This window comes from Pristiophorus japonicus, chromosome 1 (genome assembly GCF_044704955.1).
Source record: "Pristiophorus japonicus isolate sPriJap1 chromosome 1, sPriJap1.hap1, whole genome shotgun sequence".
Classification (NCBI taxonomy): Eukaryota; Metazoa; Chordata; class Chondrichthyes; family Pristiophoridae; genus Pristiophorus; species Pristiophorus japonicus.
In genome coordinates this window covers 147,531,060-147,538,875 of record NC_091977.1, presented here as the reverse complement: position 1 = coordinate 147,538,875, position 7,816 = coordinate 147,531,060, and the positions used below count along the sequence as shown (strand labels likewise).

At 48.6% G+C, this 7,816-nt stretch overlaps 1 pseudogene; it reads left to right on the top strand.

The window, feature by feature from the left end:
* The first annotated feature begins 4,359 nt into the window (after positions 1–4,359).
* Positions 4,360–4,537, top strand: LOC139278810 (U2 spliceosomal RNA; annotated as a pseudogene).
* Positions 4,538–7,816: the final 3,279 nt, after the last annotated feature.

Sequence of the window (7,816 nt, the reverse complement as noted above, 5' to 3'; positions counted from 1 at the left end):
GGATGTATCAATGGCGACGAGAAACTGGGATTTAAACCACGCAAGCATGGCCACTAGCAGAACAGACGAGAGGTACTGTGTTAAGGAATGGTTGGGACAGAGATTCAACATTGTTAAAGCAGCACACAGTTCTCCAGGCAGACAAGGGCAATCGAGCATGCCCCAACATGTAGTCGAACCCAGAGGGGGAGTTCGACAGAGACAATGGCAAGCTGAACGGCGATTCAAGCCATTGCAAGGGACAATACAGCCAGTAATGGAGCCATCAATACCTGTTAATGGGGCACTCAAGGACAATCACAGGGGCAGTCAGGGACGATCGACTGGCAAGGGACCTTTTGTTTCCAACAGCAGCTCATGTTGGAGGCGTGGAGGCACACACTCAGCCGGAGTTTGCAGAGATGAGAAAAATACCTGCAGAAATTGCAGAAAAGAACACTGGGGGAAATTATTGGAAGCTGAAGTTCAGCGAGTTCATGTGGAGCACAGATACAGTTCATACACCAGGCCTCGCCACCGATAATGATGAAAGTACTCCTCAATGGCATCCCAGTGTCAATGGAGCTAGACACGGGGGCCAGCCAGTCCCTGATAGGTATCAAACGGTTTGAAAAGTTGTAGGCGTCCAAGGCGAGGAGGCCAAAATTATCGCCGATTGACGCACAGCTACGGACTTACACAAAGGAGATCATTCCGGTGCTAGGCAGCGCCACGATAGTCATGACCCACGTAGATTCGGAGAACAGGTTGCCACTCTGGGTTGTCCCGGGGGATGGTCCCGCACTACTGGGGAGGAGTTGGCTTGCTGTCATGAACTGGAAATGGGGTGATGTCAATGCAATTTCCTCTGTGGAGTGAGTATCATGCTCACAGATCCGAGACAAATTTGACTCATTATTTCAACCCGGCATTGGCACTTTCATGGGGGCCAAGGTAATGATTCACATAAACCCTGACGCCAGACCAGTACACCACACAAGGCCAGAGCGCTGCCGTACGTGATGCGGGAAAAGATAGAAGGCGAATTGGACCGCCTGCTGAGGGAAGGCATCATCTCGCCAGTCGAATTCAGTGACTGGGCGAGCCCGATTGTGCCAGTGCTCAAGGCGGATGGGTCGGTCAGGATATGTGGTGATTACAAGGCCACCATCAATCGGATGTCACTCCAAGACCAGTACCCGCTACCGAGAGTGGAGGACCTCTTTGCGACGCTATCCGGTGGCAAACTTATTTCAAAATTGGACCTGACCTCAGCTTACATGACCCAGGAGCTGGCGAGTGAGTCAAAGAAGCTGACCACCATCACGACACACAAGGGGTTGTTTGAGTACAACAGATGTCCATTTGGGATTCGCTCGGCTAACGCGATCTTCCAACGAAATATGGAAAGCCTCCTCAAGTCGATTCCAGGGACGGTGGTTTTTCAGGATGACATCCTCATCACGGGTTACGATACTGAAGAACACCTCCACAACCTGGAGGAGGTGCTACACAGACTGGACCGGGTAGGGCTGCGACTGAAAAAGGCGAAGTGCGTCTTCCGAGCTCCAGAGGTAGAATTCCTGGGGATGAGGGTAGCAGCAGATGGGATCAGCCCTACTGTGTCCAAGACGGAAGCGATCCAGAGAGCACCCAGACCCCGTAACACAACGGAGCTGCATTCGTTCCTGGAGCTCCTGAACTATTTTCGTAACTTTCTTCCCAAATTGAGCACGCTGCTAGAGCCGCTACACGTGCTCCTACGCAAAGGTCGCAAATGGGTCTGGGGGAACAGCCAGGAAAGGGCTTTTAACAGAGCACGCAATTTGTTATGTTCCAACAATCTGTTGACGCTATATGACCCATGTAAAAAACTTGTGTTAACGTGTGATGCGTCGTCCTATGGGGTCGGGTGTGTGTTGCAAAATGTCAATGCCAAGCGTCAGTTACAGCCGGTAGCTTATGCCTCCAGAAGTCTGTCCCAGGCAGAAAGGGGCTATGGGATGATAGCAAAGGAGGCGCTAGCATGTGTATATGCGGTAAAGAAAATGCACCAGTACCTGTTTGGCAGGAAATTTGAGCTGGAGACAGATCACAAACCCCTAACGTCCCTTTTGGCCGACAACAAGGCCATAAATGCAAACGCATTGGCCCGCATACAGAGGTGGGCGCTCACGTTAGCCGCCTATGACTACACAATTCGGCACAGACCGGGCACCGAAAACTGCGCCGATGCACTCCGCAGGCTCCCACTAGCCACCACTGAGGGGGCTACTGAGCATGCTGCTGAGATGGTCATGGCTGTTGAAGCTTTTGGAAGCGAAGGCTCACCTGTGACAGCCCGTCAGATTAAAGTCTGGACAAATAGAGACCCGCAATTGTCTCTAGTGAAGAAATGTGTCCTGAATGGGGGCTGGGCAGTCACGTACAGGGAATGCCCTGAGGAATTTAAACCATTTCACAGGTGCAGGGATGAACTCTCGATTCAGGCCGATTGCCTACTATGGAGAAACCGAGTAGTCATGCCCCAGATGAGCAGAGATGTGTTCATCAGAGAACTCCACAATGAGCACCCGGGCATTGTCACGATGAAGGCAATTGCCAGATCACCCGTTTGGTGGCCAGGGATAGACGCAGATCTGGAACTTTGTGTTCGCAGGTGCAACACGTGTGCCCAGCTGGGCAATGCGCCCAGGGAAGCCCAATTTAGCCCCTGGTCCTGGCCCGCCAAGCCATGGTCACGCATCCATGTGGACTACGCAGGTCCTTTCATAGGAAAAATGTTTTTGGTTGTAGTAGACGCCTACTCCAAATGGATCGAGTGTGACATTTTAAATTCAAGCACATCCTCTGCCACGGTAGAAAGTCTACGGACAATGTTCGCCACCCATGGTCTACCGGATATCTTGGTCAGTGACAATGGCCCATGCTTCACAAGCACTGAATTCCAGGACTTCATGGCAGGCAATGGAATCAACCATGTCAGAACGGCACCGTTCAAGCCGGCCTCAAACGGCCAGGCAGAACGAGCAGTGCAGATAATCAAACAGGGGATGCTCAGAATCCAAGGGGGTTCCCTACAAAGCCGCTTATCAAGCCTCCTGTTGGCCTATAGATCCCGACCACACTCGCTCACAGGGGTTCCACCCACAGAGCTGCTAATGAAAAGGACGCTCAAAACCCGGTTATCCCTTATACACCCCACCATGAAAGAAATTGTTGAGAGCAGGTGCCAGTCACAATGTAACTACCATGACAGGAATACGAGGGCGCGATGTATTGATGTAAATGACCCTGTTTTTGTCCTCAACTACGCTGCAGGGCCCAAATGGCTCGCAGGCACTGTGATTGCCAAAGAGGGGAATAGGGTTTTGGTAGTTAAACTTACCAGTGGATCAAACAAAAAGGAGGTTCAGCAACCCCATAGAAGAAGCAGAGGAAGAACACGATATAGAGTTCACTCCTCCACAGGTGACCGAACACAGGAACCAAGTGGAGGAGAGCCCAGTCACTGTGGGCAGTCCGGACAGGCCTGAGGCACTGCAAACAGCAGACACTCAGGCCAGCGCCCAACAACCGGAGCCCCAACTCAGGCGCTCTACAAGAGAGCGTAAACCTCCAGAGAGACTCAACCTGTGATCACAATCAGACTTTGAGGGGGGGGGGGGGGAGGTGATGTCATGTATTCAACCAGCATTGTAACCCCTGTATAATCTGACCTAAGTTGTACACTGTGAGAACAATGACCACTAGGTGGTGACCTTGTGGGAGACACTCTTAACCTGGACCTTCAGATATAAAAGGGGAAGCTCCACCCACTTCCATCACTTGAATGCTAAGGAATAAAGGACAGGTCACAGACTGACCTTCTCTCAAGCATGGGCCTCGTGTGCATTTATACTGTATAGGAAGGACGTATCAGCCATGACTGCCTCAAAGAGGTGGCCACAGGTCGGTAAGAAATCACCATTCGGTTGGCGCGGATGTGTCGCCATTTTGTATATTCTCCTCCTTTAATCTTGGAGCGGTGTATGAGAGCACCCCGCTCGTTTTCCCGCCGTGTTATGCACACATCGACCCGTTACCAACCAGCAACGACCCCCTTTCAGAAATTGCCCTGCAGGAGCGCCACCGCCGTTGGTCAGTGCCCCTGACAGCTTTTTTTGTCAGTACCCTTTTTGTGGCTTAGTGGTGCGGTCACCCTTAAAGGGGAGGTGGCACTGGCGGAGACTCCATTTAGTCGGGCCAACAATTATGTCTGCAGGTTTGGCCGGGCCGCCAACAGGCAACCTGGCACGCCCTCTTGGGTGCCAGGCCACTGGCCTGGCCGAAACCCTCCCTGGTGGCCCAGTGTTTGCCACTAAAGTGGTCACAGAGTTCACAGCGGCCCTCCTTTTGGCTCAGATCAAGTGTAGTATCTGTTCTTATCAGTTTAATATCCCCTATGGGGACATGATATTGAATTGATTTTTGGACAGGGAGCTGGATCAGGGACATGCCCCGTCCACTCCATGCACCGACCTGGTATTGCAATATTTCCAGGAACGGTGCAACTTCGCCTTTCGGCCTTTTGGCCTAAGATCAAACACATTGGCGCAAAGTGATCTTTGGCATTAGAGTTGATCTGGAACGAAATTGGATTTTTAAAAAAAGTTCACAGCGGCCCTCCCCTTTAACAGAAGGAGAGGGATATTATAACGCGTCAGCACGATACGTTGATGACTTGGAGCATCGGCCGCTCTGACCTGACCCCATTTCTGCTCCGCCAATGGCGGCCACTCCGACCCGCCCCCACTTCCGCCCTTCTTCCGACAGCAACACCACTCCGACCGGAAACAGAAACCAAAGTGCTGAAAATCGCCGGAATGTCCATCCCATGCATTGGGGTGGATGGAACACCTAACAAACGGTAGATGTGCCCCGTTTTGGATGGAGGGCAATTTTGGCCCCCAAGCATCCTTGGGTGGGGTCTTGATTTGCATCTGAGAAAATGTATGTTTAGTGATTGGCTGTTGGGTAACTCTGTCTTCAGAAGCTTCTGATTGGACACTTATCTGCAGTTTCCTGAGCCCAGTGAGTCAATCTGCAGTTCAGATCTTGCAAAAGGTCTGGGTTTATTTTACTCTATGGAAATGTTTTAACACATATAATGAGAGCAACCAATTTCAAAGATTTTGTTATGTTCAAAGACAGTTCAGGGGAAGTGTCTTTGTTGGTTTGATACATTGTAAAGGATAGTAAAGTTTGTAAATAACTGTAAATGCACTGTTTGTTTTGAATACTGTTCAGTTACCTGTTAAATCAACCGTGTATTGGTTTATAGCTTGAGTCTTGGTCTGGTACATGGCTGCATGTGGTACATGCCAGTAAGCCTGTGTTCAATCACAGAGTCCCACTATTGTTTACCTAGATATTGAGCAAGGGAAGACAAACACCAGATCATACAGTACATAATGTCTGCTTTAGTGGAGTGATCAGTGCCACTGAATCAGAGTAGACTATCTAGTGTAAAAACCAAAAAATGTAATACAGGTTCGACCTCCCAAATCCGGAGTTCCAAATCCCGGAATATTACGAAATCTGGACATTTTTTTAAACGGCGCAATACAAATAGTCATCCGAAAACCGGATATTTTTTTCAGTGATCATAGCTGCTCAACATTCACCATTAAACAGCCCATTATAAAATACAGGTACAGCGTAGTTGTTCGGAATCGGATCCCAAAACAGGCCTTTGTTTTCAAATCACGCAAATCCTGACCTGCGATCGCAATGCCCCATGACCCCAAACCGAGCCGAGCCGACCACACCCACGTGTGACCCGAGCTGACCCGACCTAACCGATGTGTGACCCGAGCTGACCCGACCTAACCGACGTGTGACCCGAACCGTGAATTTTGCCGTTTGAAGATTTCATGATTTTAATAAAAATACATGTAGTTGTAAAATCAGCATTTTTCTAAATGAATTAGTGGCATTAAACAAAGATAGGTACATTATAGGGTGACCCGACCTAACCCACACGCACACAAGAAGAAAAAGTGACACCTGTGTTCCATGTATGGTGTAAAAGTAGTGAAGGATAAAACCAAACCAGGAATCTTAGACTCAATGCTCAGGATGTTCAACCAATGCAGAACAGCGACAGTCATTAAGCCGGACTATACTGCAAGAGATCAAAAATTAGTCAAAGTGAAATTTTATTACCTGTACAGGGTATCTCTTTAATTACAAGAGCATCCAATGGTATTACAGGGTTTAAGGCATCCATTTGTATGTCATCCATCTGGGAGGTCGAACCTGCTAGTGGCACATAATGAAATCCTTAAAACAGACTAATGTTACAGTCTGTGTACAAATACTCACTGTCAGAAGCATTTCTGTAACGATTCTTTTTGGGGGTTGTTTCCATTATTCTGTGAGAAATCTATATTTCCCGAGATTATCTGCAGATTCTAGTTGAGAGCACTGCATGTGTGGGTGGTACAAGTTGGCTTCTCACAAGGCTATGTCACACAATAATTTTTTATGTAAATCAAGGCAGTGCAAGTAATTATCACCAAGTTTGAAAAAAGGCAATAATTAAAACCACAGCATCCAGTAGTAGCACGAACTCTGGAGGATTATTTTGGTGAAAGGGTGAAAACCGACGCTAAATGGGTGCTGTGCTAATAGGACACCACTGTTTGAAAGTTTGGTTTAGCACGCAATTTCAGGGCTAATTGATCATTACCATGATCTAAACATGCCTGGAGGCGCTAAAACAGACACCTGCAGGTTTAACACTCAAGTGCTGATTAGAAGCAATTTTTGTGGAGTATTATATGTAGCCTTCATGCACCCATTTTCACTGAAGGTGTGATTGGGCTGGCTGATATACAATGGCAGGTTTCAGGATGGCTCAGGGATTGAGGGAGAGGGTGCACAGATTCCTGGACTCAGCACGAGCGGTCCTGGTGGAGGAGGCCCAGAGAAGGAGGGATGCTCTGTACTCCCAGGGGGGAAGGAGACCACCTTACCCTCATGTCCCTCTCTCCTGCCGAAGCTCATGTCCTCCTCCCATTCCTTCTGCGGACCAAGGGAGACCCCTGGCAAGATGCCCATGACCAAACACTCCCTTTCACCTGGTGACTCCTATAAGGTGTCCAATAAAGTAGAGTAGCACAGCACTCACTCTCTTTTGGTGAAGTCCACAAAGAATTTCTGGGATAAATGTTGATAGGGTGTTGGTGAAGTCTTGTCTTGAAAAATTGTCCCAGAAAGTCCTGCGATGTGTCTCATAAATCCTCTTCAAACCTCCAGCAGCAAGTGAACAGTGAAATCTGTCCATAGCTTTAAGTAGCACTCAAAATCCTCAGCAACAATTAAAAAAAAAATTAATTCATGGGAATTGGGTGTTGCTGGCAACACCAGCATTTATTGCCCATCCCTAGTTGCCCTCGAGATAGTGCTGGTGAGCTGCCTCCTTGAACCGCTGCAGTCCGTGAGGTGAGGGTACTCCCACAGTGAGCATACTTCTTTGTAGCAGCTTGGTACAACTGAGTGGCTTGTTAAGGGTCAACTACATTGCTGTGGGTCTGGAGTCACATATAGGCCAGACCGGGTAATGGTGGCAGATTTCTTTCCCTAAAGCACATTAGTGAACCAGGTGGGTTTTTACGACAATCCGGTATTTTCGTAATCACCATTACTGATACTAGTTTTTTATTCCAGATTTCTTTTTAATTAGCTGAATTTAAATTTCCCAGCTGCTACTGTGGGATTTAAATTCACGTCTCCGGATCATTAGTCCAGGCCCCGGATTACTAGTCCAGTAACATAACCACTACGCTACCGT